The 17,497-nt window shown below is 41.4% G+C and overlaps 1 protein-coding gene across 2 annotated transcripts in view; it reads right to left on the bottom strand.

The window, feature by feature from the left end:
- wscd2 (WSC domain containing 2) overlaps positions 1-10,281 on the bottom strand; it is a 41,251-nt gene extending 30,970 nt beyond the window's left edge. Inside the window, exons 1-2 of one of the 2 annotated variants that reach the window (XM_040019267.1) lie at positions 9,783-10,281; positions 1,258-1,348 (exon numbers count right to left, since the gene is read on the bottom strand). The gene's annotated coding sequence lies outside the window, so the exon portion shown is untranslated. The remainder of the gene's footprint in view (positions 1-1,257; positions 1,349-9,782) is intronic. The other variant, XM_040019266.1, reaches the window with a different exon arrangement.
- Positions 10,282-17,497: the final 7,216 nt, after the last annotated feature.

The raw sequence follows: 17,497 nt of genomic DNA, 5'->3' as shown, positions 1-17,497 counted from the left end.
TGACCGCTTTTCGTGCTGAAAACACCAAAAGGAAGCATCTTTCGTTTGTAATGATCCGAACTGCATCCTCTCGTACTCATGGAGTACGGCTTAACTTATTCCCCGAGGAAGATGTTGACACAACTGTCCTTGTGTATCACACAGCTCCTTCTGGACCGCTAGGCAGAGTAAGAACAGAAAAACAGTCGAGTGCTTGGTGGTGCAGCAGGAGGGGAGACAGACCCTCCACTGTATGACACGCATTCAAGCTCCCATGTCAACGAGCAGCCACTCTGCTGAAGTGTCTTTAAGCAAAGAGCTGGATCCTCCAGCACTGTTGTTCTGCAGCTCTTCACTCTCACCTCCCACAGCAAGGGGAAAATGAAAGGAACACTGTTGTTATTGTTACGCAAATACAATGAACAATAGAGCAGACAGGAAATACTCGTTAAACGAAACAATCATTAACGTGGGTTTCAAACGCTCTGAAGACACTTTTGTTTTTACGCCATAGGTATTAACAAAATCTCACTTCCTGTATTCTGAAGTATTTTCTGGTTCCTGTGAGGAATCACAGTGGTCTAAACCCTACGCAGCTGAAACTGCTGTCACTTAAAGAAATCATTTCAAATTTATTGATTAGAGTTTTTTTTTTAAATAAATTAAGACTTTGACGTTTGAGTGCTACATATGTCTGGAACACTCCCAACATGATTAAAGAGGTTACTCAGCAAGCTGTGTGGACTATAAAAGGTGATCCTGTCCATGGCACCACATGCTGGGATGACTTCAGCAGATATAAAATCTTGAAACTGCAAGCTGCTGTCTCAGCATGAAGCTCAACAAACAACAGGATTCTGTAAAAGACTCGAGTATGTGGTATTTTTCCACTTCATTCTGTCACTTTATGTGCTTTTTAGATTTAAAGAAAATTCTCATTCTCTTCGGCGCGAGCAAAAACTACACCAGCATGTCTGTTGCCTAACATTTCAATGCATGTGAAACGTCCCTCATTCCTATTTCTCCAAGTATCATCACACAAAATATATATGATGAATGTGATATTATTGCATTGTTATTTGCTACATTTCACCCTTCCATCTGATTAATGTAGAAGCTAATCTGCAGTGTCTGCAGAAATACATTATATTGCATTTGTTAATAATATACCTTATCTATGAAATCTGAACCTAAATAGGTGCCAGTTAGTAAAGTAAAAAGTGTGACATTTTCTGGGAAATATATAGCGGAGGAGAAGCAAATAAATGCAAAACGTACCTCAAAATCTTTTGTAAGCACTCAGCTGGAGTCCACTACATAAAAGCATACGTTTTCCCAGAAAGCGGATGAAATGATCCGTTTTGCAATTCTAAAAAGTTAAACAGCAAACATCTTGAGCTAAGTTCCTTATGAGATTGCAGTGACAGTTGAGTAGTTATATATGTTGAAATAAACCACGAAAAAAAACATCAATGTTTTCAATTTACAGTGTTTGCACAGACCGCAGCCCCAGCAGAGCAGAAGCTTATGCAGCCAAAGCATATGTTTTGAATCATGACTGAAAATTATTTTCTCACTTCACTGGAGAAATGTTCTCCTGCCGCTAGTATTGCAGAAGTCTATATTGCATTTACCACCTACACAAACAACCCACAGCAGAATCTCAAGTAACTGACACCCATACTGGTGGAGTGTCAAAACAGCAACTTATCTGCACTGAACATAACAGCAGCCTCGTACCGACTGACTTTATTTTACTTTACAAAAAAGATAATGAAAGGATAGCATGACAACAGTCTGCTCATCTGTCGTGGAGCGCTGTTGTACACAAGCTGTTTAGCAGTTTTTGATGAGCTGTTCGGTGTGAACAATTACGCAGGGCAGTGAGCTGGGTGCAGTGGTCTGGATGCATTCATCGGAGGAACATGAAGAGCGTACATATAATAGGATGCTCTGTAAGCACGCCTCGCAAAATGTGTAGTGAACCGCGCGCCTCATCAGCATCGCGCAAATCTGCGTGCAAAAGGTCGAGCAGCACCAGAGGCCTACTGTCAACATATCTTTTCCAATTAGATATGAAGATTGTTAGAGGCCTCGCTGCTTTTACGTTCTATTTTTATTCAAATGATGGTGTTGTTGATAAGTTGCTGATGTTCTGATGTCCTCGCTGTCGGTCCCGTCAGTTCAATATTCCCATGACTGAACACTGATAATAACCACAGCAATAATGTGCATGTCAAATTCACACGTATTTTAAGACTGGGGGGAACTACCGTAAGTGGGTTTTGTGTAGGAGTATGTTAAGATATGCACTTCCTTTACTTAAGAACTTTTCATTAGTTTCTTTTTCTTTAATGTAATTTGGCAGAATATTGAACAGAATTTAGGACAAGGACTATCTGCCTTCTCTAAATTCTGCTTTGTTTTGAAAATCAAATCCTTTGAAGAAAAGGAAGAGAAAGAGAAAGCTTACACTTTGTGTGTGCATGTCTGTGTCTGTGTGTGGTAATGCAGTGTTGTGCCACACTATTTTGATGTGCAACAAAATTACCATAACATAAATTATTTAAATTTTAAGGTGACAACTTGGTAATTATGTGAAGATTTAGGTTGAGGTCAGGTTCACAGGAGTTGAGGTTTATTCGTTTTGCTAAATTGGCAGCAGGGATTTAAGAGTCTGCTGTCTCCCCAACACCCATATTTTTATATTTCCAATTATAAATCTTTGCTTCAGCTAAGAATGTTAATGTAAGTCACAAAACAATGCTTTCACAATAATCTGGTATAAGCCACGAGAAATAACTCCAAGAAACCAAAAATAAATTATGCAGGAATTTGTTTTGCATGCTTGCAAAACTGATTTTTGGCAAGAAAAAGCGTTGTTGATGCTTTGTCCCACTTTGAGTTTTCACATCTTACTTCAGCATTAACCCAAAGAATATATGTAATGCAATAACGGGGTTTGTCTTTAGAAAACCATGAAGAAAATAAATAAGTACAAAGTGCAAAATTTAAAACAAACCAAGTCAAAATCAGGTCTCCTGGTTTCTAAATAACAGAAACAGGAACTAACACAATGGAAACCAAACTAAGTAAAGCTGAAAAGAATCCATCTGACTTAAATCTGCAGATATCTTGGTTTTGCTGCATACTGACAAAATGCCAAACACTGTTTGGCCGGAAAGGAGTGGCCTGGGAAATAAAAAGAAGATCACTTCCTGTGGATGCTGTAATTATGAATCTTCACATATCCCTCAAACAAAAATATGGAAAAAAATATTTATAAAAAACCAAAATATAATCATAATAGATGTATGTGTTTCAAATAAATAGATTCAAAGTAAGCAAGTTATGCATGATAATACTGGACAAACAGAGGAAAAAAATGAAAGGACGCTTGTATGGCACCTTTGGAAGTTTGAGAAATGCTGACGCAGTGGTGCAGGGTTGTATTGTTCTGATAACAAGATGCACTGTGTATTATTGAAAGTGACAGAGCATTTCAGGGCAGTGGTATCCTATTGCATTGTTATGTAAGTGTTGTTTGAGACTAATAAAAAAGATAGAAGCTGGTATCTCCCATGCACACAGCCCTTCTGCTTCGAGGGTTGAAACAGAAGCAGGTTCATTTAAAATGAGGTTGGTAGGGGCTCGTCAGACCCATCTTCTCCCGCTGTCTCATGAATTTCACTCTGACCAGTATATCTTAGAGATTCTTGTTTTTCCCAATGGCTTATGCTACGGTAGACGTAGAAATGGCTACAGTATCTGGGGATTTCTGACAGCTGCTTGCTTTGGGCTCGCAGAAAGGAGCGTGCCTCAGTGCTGCAGCCTGTATGAATAAAATATGATGTGCACATAGAGTAGTGCTTCACTGTTGCTCTGATGCAACATGGAACAACATCTCTAAAGCAAAGGAAGAAAGAAGAGAGCTGCCTGTGTTTACAACTGAGTATGTGAGATACAGAAACGGAAGTCTATGAAGCAACTGCGTGACGACAGTGAGGTGCTCAGTAATTTTCCCAAGGAAATTCTCACATTTCAAACATGCAGTTGCATTTATTTAAATTCTCCGTTCACCTGGGCCCCAAATACACATTTACTCACTTCCTTCTCCTTCTTGTGGTGCAAAGAGCTTTGGTTTTTATCTCCACCTCCCTAAGGGACTGTGCATTAGAAGAAATAGACCCACTGAAGTCTGCGGACTAAGCTGTGAACACAGCAAAAACAAAACAAACACAAAAAACACAGAGGCGAAGATTTATCATGGAGTACTTTGGATTATGAATTCTTTAAGGTCTGGAATAAACAGAGAGCGATTAGCCCCTCTAAAAGGCCCTGTAGTTAATCCAGGAGAGTGCTGAACATTCGAGCAGTCATTTCCAGGCTGGGTTACTTCTCATGGTTTCTGCATTTACTGCTCTGCATGTGGGAAATGTTGTGGAGATGATATCTCTAAAAGAATAGACGTGATAATGCATTCATACTGTGTTAGGTCAAAAACAAATAAACAAGAGACTGCAGGAACTGATTAGAGCCTGATCTGTAGCATATTTAAGTAGTAATTGTGCAGATGACACAACAGAATTCCCATATGCTGCAAACTACTTAGCATGCAAGCAGAGAAGTCTAAATAAACAGCTGAAAGTTGTGGATAAATAGCTGAAGTGTCACAGTACGAAAGGAGAGCTTCTTGAACAATTCCAGGATGTTTTGTGTGGATTCACGAGGGCAAGTGTTTTCTTAACGAAATAACACAGAATAACTGCATAAAGTAATTTCTTCAAGAGGCCGGGAACCACTAGAGTCGAGAGCCTGACACTGAAAATAATGTGTTTTGAGCCGAGTCTGAGTGCAGCCAGATCGCGTTTAAGTTGCCAGTTGACTGAGGAGAGGGGCTGAACTGGGAGTCGGTGAGGCACCGAGTGAAAACTCGAGCTGAGTCATCCTACCACCCCCGAGCAACCTGGGAAACATCTGCACCATCACCGAGAGAGGGGAGGTGATGAGGGTTGACATGGCGTGGCGATGGGCTCGTGCTTGACCAGGCGTGGTGCAGTCACTGCGTGTGATAGCTCCCAACATCTCATCCAACCTGAGCAGCATTACTGACAGATGGAGAACATTAGCACAGAGGAGGAGTTCATGTGTGCGCGCTCTGCTCACTGCCAGATTCAGAAAAGTAGCCGATAAGGGGATAGACTTAGCCGCTTATCCTGCTTGCTGCTGGAAATTAATGGAACAACATGTAAGGCTGAGTGTAAGAATAATAAGCCCCTACTTTAGGCGTGCCGTGTATAAATAGGCGCAGCTTGGTTACCGATGCACATCTTTCAGATGAGATCCCAGGAGATGCAATTACTGAGCAAACAACTGTGGTAAAAAAAAAAGTGCAAGTATTTACCCTTTAATGACACACTCCCAACAGGAAATGAGTGAAAGTAGTTTATCCATTTAAAAACCCGAGTATCCTGTTATTTCACGGGCAGATGAGTGGTTTGGGGAGGAACAAAATGATGCACATTTTGATTTGCCCAAGTAGTTCATTTTACAGCAACCTGACAAATTTCTCTAGCAAGTGTGACGGCCCAATTAGGGAGCAGCATGCTGAAAGGAGATCTGAAGCCAGCGCTGACACTGACTGCACAAGTTGACAGACCCGGAGGGGGCTCCACTCCTTCAGATTCTTTATCACACCGGGGCTCCTGCTGCTGTGCTGCAGTATTGTTGGGACAGGGTTTATCAAAATCTTCTGACATCCTCTCTAAAGCACAAGCTTGTCTAATTCTTTACGGTGCAGTCTGGAAGTGGATGGATGTGTTTTTACAGACTGACTAACACTGCTTGGAGTTATGTTCCCAATGCTGAGAGAGCACCACAGGGCTGGAACATGGAAGGAACATCTTCTTTATTGACCTAATAAAACTAATCAAAGAATCCCAGTGTTTTGCTGTCATTAAATTATACTTTGTAGCCAATATCTTTAACGACACTGTAAACAAATTACGTCTTGTTATCTCAACTCCCACATTACTCAGCTTCCTTAATCGGACTATAAATAACTTTTATGTGAAAAACTCATTTAGGACTATAAAAGGCAGCTTTTTGGTTAAGGTCAAGAACATTACCCAGAGACTTGCACGCAGGCATGCGGTCAGACAGTCTTGGTCTCCGGTTCCTAAAAGCGGAGTTAGTAAACTACATTTTTTCCCCCATTTAAAGCCTCTCCTGTTGCCAGATTGGACTTCTGTTGGGGCAGCAGGTATAAAACACAGAGCCCAGCAGTTTAACACCAACAAAAGGCTTCTTGTGAAGCAGAGATCGAGTTGAAGAAAGAACAAGGAGGTCTGCTACTCAAGGTGAACAATTACAGTAGTGATGTACTAATCCCACCGACAGGCAGAGTCTCAAGGTCAGCTGTAGACCACAGAAAATGTGTCTTTTAAAGTCACCTTTTTCTCCTTATCGTCTGCTCCTTATCTGTTTCCATTTTAACCAATTTACACTCTATTTACCCTCCCTCTCAAACACCTACAACATCACGCCATCTGACTAGACGTTAGCAATCAGACAGCTGCGAGGCAGCCTGATGGCACAGAGAACAAACAAGGAGTTCGAGACCCTGACACAACAGTAAATGTTTTGATAGTTCCAGTTCAAGGACAAAGCTTTAGAAGAGAAGAGCGTGTTTTCCACATTGGGTGAGTACCAATCTATGTAGCCAACAAAAAATCTGTTTAATTACAATTATCTGCTGAGAAAATACACCCTGTGTTCAGAAAACTAAAGGACCTGATTGCACGGTTAAGCGCGGGGTGAATGCAATTTGACGGCAGGTGTTGCTTTTGGATTGCACGAGAGGTTGGCGGTCGCATTTCAACTTTGAACTTTAAATTTCCACAATAACTTAAGAGTAACATGCAAAAAAAAGAAATATGGTTCGTGTTCCAGAAACCAAAAAAAGGTTGCAACTGATATTTAGCTGCGCTCGAATAATTATGCACTGTGCACTTGATTAAGATATAAAAAGTATGCAATAATTACCCACTGAATGTCTTTGCCTCTGTTTAAAAACACACTCGGTCTTCCAGGATGTAAGGAGATCGACGACATGCAAGCACATAACCTTGCACTGTGACTCAGACAGATACAAACAGAGGCCTCATATTAGCCTCGGTTGGATTAAACATGTCCTCAGTAGGGTGCCTGTGTCTGTCTGAGAGAAAAGCCTGAACAGCAGGTCTCTGAGTTCAAAAATATAATTGGCTTTTACATTATATTCACTCACTGCAAACTGACTGTGAGCACTGTGAAAGGTTTTTTCACCTGATCATCAGAACAGAGACAAAACAGATCGACTTGAAGGTGGTAGACTATATCGTCTAGATGTTTCCTTTTTAACATCGAGGTTGCTTGTCTTCTTCTTCCTCAGTTTATTTGAGCCTGATAAGTGCATCTGCAAATTTAATATCTTTGGACAAAATCCCCCACACTTGACTTACAGATTAGTCTTTCGGGGTTTCCCAGCTTTGTCTGATGTCTGCCTCGCAGTATTTCCTCACCACCTGTCTAGGCTGTCATTATCTGGCTACGTCTCACAGAGGAAGTCTGCCGTTGTGAATAATCCTGGTATAAGCTGAAAATCTGGCTGAAATGTGCACACGGCGAGGGTGACCCACTCCTTCGGCCTGTGCAGCCGTAACACAGTTTTAAAGATTATCCTCTTTCTAAAATCAACTCTTTCTTCAAGGAAACTGAAAAAAATCAGTTACTGACAAACATGAAGGGACAGCGCTAGTTGTGTTTGGTATTCACATCCATGCCACTCACTGTGAAACTACTACTGTGTGTTTGAACGTCAGACACTATAAACAGTCGAAAACCAGCCAAGTATCTAATGCTAAGCTATTTTTGTACACGCTCTAATGAGGATCTTGACATCCTTTCTTGACGGTAATATATCAGGAAGGAGCGCACCATCCAGTCTAGTGGTGCTGCACCACCCTCACGTCACTGTAATGGCTTTCACAACCACGCAAACTGTGATTCCTCTGGCGATCTTCAAAGCTTGCGTCCACTGGATGCGATCCATGGCACGTCCCCGACAGGTCGCCAAGAGGATGAAGAAATAAGCGCTGGAGGAATTCAAAGCCTTCTCCCTCTGCCGCCAGTCACCAAGTCACTACACAAAGGACTTCATATGTAAGCACATTCAGGTTTCTCACAGTTAATCCTGTGTGTGAAAATCATTCACATTCAGCATCGAGTTAAAAAGAAAACATTTTTTCTTTCAGGATTTCATCTTCATGGTCACCAAGAGGATCCTGGAGATACAAAATGCGGTGACTTTGACCCTGATGATTCACTGCATCGGCAGCAGAATCTATTTGACTGCTGTACAAATATGAATTTCAGCCATCAGCATGTTTCCCTGACGTCTGTTCACTTCTGCCTGAGGGAGGACTGAGCTCGTGGGAGAGCACAGCTAATGTTAGCAACAATAAAATCTATGCGATTTTATTTTTAAACAAGCATCAGCAGGTTCCTGCCTGGCACAAATGAAACCACAACAATATTCAAATGCAGCAGAAACGCAGATTTCCAGTGGTTTCCGCTCAAATAAAGTGAAATCGAAAACGGTTAGGTAATATTTTACAGTGATGTTCACAGTATTGATCAATTCAGCTTGGACTAGATTCAGGAGCTATGAACTGAGTGCCATAACAAGCGGTCTGTCAGGCTCTATGCTTTTTATTTACTGCCATGACAAGTGCTGAAACACCAGCATGACCAATTAGTCCCATTCATCAATTGATTTTTGAGCATTGTGATCCATCTTAACAGCCACTACGCTCTTCTTCTCCCACCTCCACACTCCACAATGAGCAGTTTCTCAATACAGTGAACACCAAGGTCATCAGAAACAAGAAGGGTTACTGGAGGTCGCTCAATGTGCATAATATTCTGGTAATGCTGAGGATGAATGATTAAATATAAATTACACATTTACACTGTATTATTTTATTGTTTCTTGATGCAAAATCTCACTTGTACACTTTATAAAAGACAGTGGAAATGTTTTCAAACCGAGGTAAACCTAAAAAATATTCAGTACACTGCAAAACACTTGAGAGAAGCACTTTAAGAGAACCACATAACCTCAGGTACAGAGACAAACATCCTTGAAAATACTAAAATGGTTTCCCAAACCAAATAAATAAACGGCTATGAATACAGGCCTCTTTTCAGAGTCTCGGTTTGCAGCTCTTCAAAAAAAAAAAATAGCAGGTGGGCTTTAATGAAACGCCAGGATCTTCACACAAATGCTGAAGGGGTTCTGACTGTGGCCACCAGACGGGCACCTGGTTAGACTGACGCATTTTTAGCGACCACTGCGCTGAGGAGACAGCAGAAGACGTTGCATTAAAAATATAAAACATTCACTTCCGCACTGGGTTAGTCTGCAACTATGTTAAGAGCAGAATAGCTTCGAAAATCTAGTTCAAATGGATATTTTTAGTACCGGCGGTTCAGTATAAGCAAATCATATGGCCAGTCTTTTCAACAAGTGACAGTCAAATTCTGCAAAAACCATTTCTGAGCTGTGGTTTTTGGTCTGAATCACTATTCCAGAGCAGCTGCACTGCGAGAACATCAGGACTTCTGCAACACCAACACTAAGCAAGCAAGCAAGCGCTGCTTTTGCAGGACATATTTCGAGCTGCTGCAGTGAAAAGGGAAAAAAACATATATATGTGTCCTGTGTGTGTGTGTGTGTGTGTGTGAGTAGTCTTCGGGCTTACCTTGAACATGAGTCAGAATAAGGCTCTCAACACAAGCTTTGGTGTTGTTGCAGTTCACAGGACGCAACTCAGCTCAGGATGGATGGTCACCCCTCGGGCTCAGACATGATTCATATCCACGATAACTCGGCCAAAAATGAAGAGCACCATACTCTCAGAAAAGCCCTATAGTGCTAATGTTAGTTTGTCAATCCCATTAGCCCGTACAGTCTCTCTGTGCTGCTCAATAATCTGCTGTAGTGCAGATGAACCGCTACGCGCTTCCAGCTCTCAGTCCGAGGAGAAAGAGGGAGTAATGTTAATGGCCTCACCAATGGACGAGCCCCTCTGAAACAGTCCGGTCTTCGCTCCGGTGGCTCCAGTCATCTGTTTGGGTCAAACAGCGAACGCATGCGGTGAGTCGACTTGTCGTTTCTGTCGCCCGTCCGATTAGAAGAGGGCTGTTTGACGCGGCGAAGAGGCAGTGCCGCCGCACCGTGTGCCCTGCGCTCCCACGCGGACCAACAGCACTGCCTGCTGTACTTAAAGAGACACAGCAGAGCACACAGAGGCGCAGCAGTCCCCGCACTCCTCCCGACGCTCAAGCTTTCCGGGCCACACAGGTGACCACTCAGCGCGGCGACGATGCGCTCCCCTGCGGATAAGCTGATAAAAAATGCGATTTTCATTCAGGATCAGGTGCAGTGTTTGCACATGCAAGCGGTCTGCGTGGGTTATATGTTCTGCGATGGATCGAGCATCCAAAAGTTTGGGTATCCTTATTTAGGATTCTCCAAAAGGCAATTTTAAGGCCTCGTTTTGTTTTGCTTTGCACATTTTCATAACTTGGAAAAGCAAAGTTTTGGAAAGCAAACACTTTCCAAAGCTTGATAAACTTCCAACATGTTGCCTAGCAGCCTGAGCAGTTTGTTAGGCGCTCAAAATGCTCACAAAACACAAACGATTTCAGGTAGATGTTTCCTCAGCTCAAGAAATAGCATGAACCTTTGAGGTTATGTTGAGGTATGAACACCAAGGAATCAGGGTGGCAAGTAAGGCAACTGTGCAGCCACGTCTGCACAATAAGACCTTTATGGAGGAGTTATCCAGGCTAAAAAAAGTCTTATGCATTTTAAGAAGAAAAAAAATCCTGTTAACTGATGAAGATAAAACTGAATTTTGGCTGTGAGTAGGATGTAGATTTTAATGAAAAGAGCACAGCGTCAGCTGCTAAGCACAAGGAAAGTTGGTCATGTTTTGGAGCCAGCAGCATGGGATAAAAATTGATTCAACTAATGCCAGAAAAATGTAGAAGCAAACGCCACACTATGTGAAAAAAAATAAATAATAATGATAAGCTGAATATGAAAACAGGACAGCTTTTAAAACAGGATCATAGTCCTAAGCACACGTCAAAAACTCACAATCGGTTTCTTCTAGAGGAAAAAACTGAAGTTTTTGTCCTGTGTTCAGTTCACCCAACCCACCCAACATTTACTGAAAATCTGTGGTCAAACCTTTGAAGTTCATACAGGAAAACCTCAAAAACTCACACAACCAGAAGCCTTTAACTTCAGAGGGGAAGTTAAGTTCTGACATGAGAGCTCAAGACTTTTGTTTTCTTGTTTGTTTGTTTTTTGAAACTCTAATAGAATAGAAATAACATAAATTCAGTGCAGTGTATATAACTCCCTGCTGCTCATCAGAGCAACTGGAAGCATGAAAAATAATAATAAAAACAGATATAGCTGGTAATAACATCAGTAACAGTGGTGGTGGTGTGTTTGTGTGTGTGAGTGGGCGGGGGGTTGTCTGCCTGCTTTGCATGCTGATTTTAATCCTTCCTGCATCGGCCTTCACAAACACACATCCAGATGTTCAGCTGTTCCTGCTCCACATAGGATTTCAAGTCCGATCGGGGTGATCATCCATTCTGCTTAACCACAAATCTCTTTGTGTGTAAACTGCACTCTTCAATCACTTTTATTGTTCTGTCCCTGACAGTCGCTGCTGTTAAATCAATGGCTTAAAGCAAGTGCATTACACAGATCCTTAGGGGTATGAACACAAATATCCACATGCAGAGACCACATGGGGTATAATATAGAAGATATACAGGGATTTTTAAAGTCTCCAGTCTACCTGTTTCTGAAATAAAGACGAGTGTCAAACTGAGGGATTAAGAGTTAAATGAATGACTACTGTGGGTTTGTCTCATCTGTGAGGTTAGTTAAAGACTGTGTAGTCCCTGTGTAGCTCCAACACCTGCTGTTTGGGCGAACCACTTACTGCAATTTTAACGCTAGTCTGTCCTTAAGGGATGGTGTGCTGACACAACAGAGATGACTCTGCATATTTCAGCAGCATCAATTCAGTGGTAGGTTGTTTTCTGTAGCCCTGTCACCTGCAATTACACTCTTCTTCATGGTGACTCAGCAATGGACAAGTGTGCAGTGGTGGTATTGCTCACGATGAATCAAGCAGACAGTATGGGACAGTAGCCAAAAAAACCCGGACTCTGTTATTTCAGGATTGGTGGCTTGATTAATTCAAAGAATTTCTTCTTTTTTATTATTATTATTATTTTCAAGGATATACAGACATGCATTGGAGGTCAGGAGTGGGGTATAAATCACGTGGTGCAAGAGATAAAACTCCAGGCCAGCCAACAGCCCTCATACATCATGAGGCAGCAGTCACTGCGTTGTAAGTCTGTGTGTGTATGACAACCACTGGTTTATATCCCCCTCAGATTTCAGAAAACTGAAGTAAATAGATGATAATGGGTTCATTGTGTAAATCAACGCTCTCTCATGGGGATACGTTGGCGGGGAACTGAAAGAGGAGACAGAATTTTCCGATTGTAACCGTCTTCTGATGGCTCTCTTTCATGTCGCCATCTGACAAATGGACCAGATAGCACACAGCCCAACAAAAAAGCTCAGCCGCTGTGAAACTTTTTTTGATCCCTCCATGATTCACTGAAATATTCAGATAGAAAAAAAAAACATCCCACATATCTCAAGAAAGACCATTCTTTGACAGATCATTTTAATGCATGGCCCTCATTCAACCTCTTTGTGTTCAACTGTGTCCCACCGAAAATAGTCAGTGTAACATTTTGGACTGTTTGCAAAGCTTCGTATGATGTACTGAAGCTACGCTTTAAGAAGACCCTTACATTGCTGCTAAAAGAATGGAAGAGATTAGCTTTAGGTAAGTTGCCAACATCACATGCAACTGAAAAAAAACTCATACTGATGTCAAAATGATGTCAGCGTGTGCCGCATCACCCACAGCTTTCAATGACACTTTTGTCAGAGAGCCACTGTGACTGTTTTTAAGGGCGTGTTTTGAAGCACTAAGATCCACTTAATTGTCACAAGAGATTAGAAACAACAATACAGCTGGGAATGACAGATTTGCCTCCATCACACTCAATGAATAGTCAACACTGAAACTGCAGCTCATCAACTTTGAAGCAGCTGACATCATCTAAAGTGCACAGGCAGAAGTACGAAGTACTGAGGAAACTGTTCAGCCTGAAGATTGTTATTTCCATTAGATAGATAGATAGATAGATAGATAGATAGATAGATAGATAGATAGATAGATAGATAGATAGATAGATAGATAGATAGATAGATAGATAGATAGATAGATAGATAGACTTTTCTTAAGTCAAGTGTATGAGGGTAAAAGGGCAGAAAACATTCAGAGGATTAAATTTTTGTTGGGGGAAAACGGGGGGGGAGACGCCACAGGATCATAAAAAAAAACTCCAATCAGGCTGAATTAAGGGTGTGCTTATGCAAAACCATGGGACACTAAAGGCTAAAAAAAATCTATCTTAGAGTTGTGCAGATGAATTTGTGTTTTTGGATAGAATAATGACCTAAGAAAAATTGTTGAAGTGATAGGAGAAAGTTCAATAAGGACTAATAATTTAAAGGAACAGAACATATAACCTGGACTCCAATAAAGCTACACAGCAGAGCGGAGCCCAAGAGTGTTAGGAAGAAGAACAGGACCCCCACCCCCCATCGGAGTCTAGACACTGATGGTGGCAGAGATGAAGCAGGTGGTGACTTGGACTAGTTACTCAACTCTAACTGACCAGGGTGAAGTGTAGATGGTTAGGAGGGGGGTTGCTCTAATGAAGTTCTGAAAGGAAGAATAATAGAAAAGCACTGAGATTTAGAGCACATGCGACAGAGGCTGATGAAGGTAGAGAAGGAAATGACTGGGCCAGAGTGATGAGGACAGATTTAAGTTTGAGAGGGTGTGGAAGCGTAAATAATGTAAAGAATAGACTAGCAGCCCAAATACAGGCCGATGGGTCAAGCAGAAGTTTCATTTTCAGTGGGAGAAACGTCTCATCGGTCATCCAAGTGACTTCTTCAGTACCAGCTGACTTCAGAGTTCCCCAAAAATATGTTTGCATAATGACTGAAACTGGCACCCCGGACTAACAATGGACTGTGAGTTCAGCTTCCTGATTATAAGGTTGGGGAATGGTTGGCTACATTTTTCTTTTATGGTTGTGTAGTATTCCTGTTATAGGTTATTGGTTATAGTGTATTCATTTATTCATTGATTTATTGCTGCTGTAATTATGCGATTAAAGTGTTTGACTAATGATCTCTTATCTGTCTTACTGCTGACTTTTTAAAAATCGAGCCAAAGTTTATTAATCACCTCTGCCCAGCCCTGAGCCTAATGGAGGTTTCTTCTTGTTAAAAGGGAGTTTTTCCTTCCCACTCTTGCCAAAATGCTTGCTCATAGGGGGTTGTCTGATTGTTGAGGTTGTTTCAATTATTGAAGGGTCTTTACCTTAGAGTTTAAAGCATCTTCAGGTGAATGGTGTTGAGATTTGGTGCTACTGTATATAAACAAAATCTTATAGATGGTATTCATATGGCATATGTTGAAAAGACTGCAAATAGACTGACTAAAGCCTGCCATCTTTATAATAATGGATTGGATTTATATAGTGCTTTTCAAGGCACCCAAAGCGCTTTACGATGCCACTATTCATTCACTCTCACATTCACACACTGGTGGAGGCCAAGCTACAGTTGTAGCCACAGCTGCCCTGGGGCAGACTGACAGAAGCGAGGCTGCCATATCGCGCCATCGGCCCCCTCTGGCCACACCAGTAGGCAGTAGGGGTAAAGTGTCTTGCCCAAGGACACAACAACCAAGACAGAGAGTCCAGGGATCGAACCGGCGACCTTCCAGTTACAGATACGCTTCCCAACCCCCTGAGCCACGGTTTCTATAGAGATGGCCCCTGTCTTCACCATTTTCTCCTGCAATATTGCTGATTGTGCTTACATCTCAATCGGTTTGATAATCGCAGGTCATGTTTATCGATTTTTATTGTGGTGATTTTTTATCTGCCTCATGGCCACTCGATACACCCAATTCCTGCAGTGAAATCTCCTCAGTGTGATGCATTTTATTTCAGTGTCATTATCTTTCCTAACTGCTGATAAACCTCACAATTTATTTCTGAAGTATTTTTCATTTATCCGACACACAAATAACACAATCGATAAGTCCAGTGGGTGTGTGCACTCTGTTTTGACCTTTAAACCAATAAACACTTGCCTCCACAGGCAGCTCCGTTGGACGAGCTGCAGTTACATAAGCAGGTTTTACTGACTCACGTTATGAGTAATTTCTTTGTGCGAGGGTTTACTAAGTGTTACATTTTTGTAATGTTTTTTACTGCCATTCAAGCGCGCGTGAAGCTCAGGGGCTACATGTGACACGTCGGTCACGTAGTGAATAGAGAAGCTGTTTGTGTCATTATTTTATCCATTTGCACTCTGTTATCAGTGTTGTGACGCTTATACAGTCTTTGTGTTGATAATGACAGTCTGAACACACTGTACTTTGTCGCTTACAGGAAGTTGGGCATCAAGTATTATAATTATAGGCCGTGATTTAGTTTATGCCAAAGTGCTCAATTAAACACAAACAAATTCCTAGTGTTTCTGTCTATCTGGGTCAGTTATGCACCGTCCATTCTGTATTCAACCGTAGCCTTCAGCATAAAATATGCAGCACTTGTGAAACCTGATTAGGGATCTTTCAGAAAGCGCAGTGGCAGCAGCAATGACATACAATGTTGTAGGATAACGGAGCGGTGATGAAAGCTCTCCGGAGAATAAAAGTTAAATGTAGTGGACGAGGGTGTAAAAGAAATGTAGGTTCTGCTGGCTGCTATGTTCTTCCATAAAGGGGTGAAAGGAAGGACGCAGGTGGAGCAGGAGTTAAGTGAGGTAGCAGCCCTCATCTATAAAACCAAGTGATGGACTGCTGGCAGTTAATAAGTTCAGCATTCTTTCTGAAAACTACCAAAAAAATAGAATCCTGCATATTTAAAAAGGCACACTGAATTGATTATGCGTATCAATGTGGTTAATGAGATTATCTAAAGCGTTCACTGTACAGTGGCACCACAGCAATCAAAATTAGCTTTTAATATAGATTTTACTACAACCACAAAAACGCTCTGGGCTCGGAGGAGTCAAAGGCTGTTGAAATCAGCCACACACGCTGTAATTGCTATTCCAGGAAGGTGTCCTCAATGTCCGTTGCTGCAGCTCTTGGGTAGTGTTTTCCCGAAGGGACCTACATCTCTTCCTTCATCATGAAAAAAATCATGATTATTTCATCAAGTTACATTTGATCTTTTTGACTCTGCTGGAGATTGTATCTTATTAGATGCGTCTGACACGATTTGGGATGTTTTGCTCACCGATCCGATTTCTGTGATGCTCGGCTGTCAGCATCACAAGCACAGTGCTGCAGCTTAAACTTAATCACACTCTTGATGAAAACGCACTCTTGTGTATTATGGCTGCAACAACCGTGGCTGGAGACATGTTTTGGGGGGCTGTTATCTGTTCTACTTTTGTGAACACGTTCATGTTAACTTTAAAATGCCTGGAAGGAATTTCTACAAATAATTTGGCACCGATGTTGACTTGGACTCAAGGATAAGCTGATAACTGATCTTTTTTGATGATAGTTGTATTTTCTTTAATTTATACATACTTGTCTGACGATAATCACCTACATTTATTACAAATGTGCTTGTTTTACTAAAGCCTCTAATGACACATTCCTCCATAATAAATAGATTATACAAATGTTAGGAACAGCAACATTTCCATTTAAGCTAATTTCAACAACCTGAATAATACACTTACATTTTTGTTTTAAGAACCAGAGACATCTAGAACATGACTAATACTTGACACATGCTTTCAAGGGGCTTTGTTATGGGCCCTCATATCTGCCAAGCTGTCTGAAAGCTCCACCTCTTCGTTGATGTCTGCACTGAGTCTTGTATTATTAATGACTACAGTGTGCACAATAAGACAAAGGAGAGTTGCGAATGGCTATGTGTGTATGTGTTTGTGGCTGAAAGTGAAATAGTAAGAGAGATTAGGATGAGAGTGTGTCATGGAGAAAATGCTACTACAGTTTGAGTGAATAGGTAAATGTGTTTGCATACGCATTTAGAAATTTATAAGAGACAGGCTCATGTGTACAGTTAGGTCCATAATTTGATGGACATGGACATAGTTTTTGTGGTTTTGCCTCTTTACATCAGCACAGTGGCTATAAAATCAAATAATCAAGATGTGATTGAAGTTTGGACTTCAAGTTTTAAGTCTGTGGGTTTAAAATTGTTCAGCAATTACAGCTCTTTATACAGT

Source organism: Simochromis diagramma, unplaced genomic scaffold (genome assembly GCF_900408965.1).
Source record: "Simochromis diagramma unplaced genomic scaffold, fSimDia1.1 OVJJ01000822.1, whole genome shotgun sequence".
In the NCBI taxonomy this organism is placed as follows: Eukaryota; Metazoa; Chordata; class Actinopteri; order Cichliformes; family Cichlidae; genus Simochromis; species Simochromis diagramma.
This window is presented reverse-complemented; position numbering and strand designations above follow the sequence as displayed.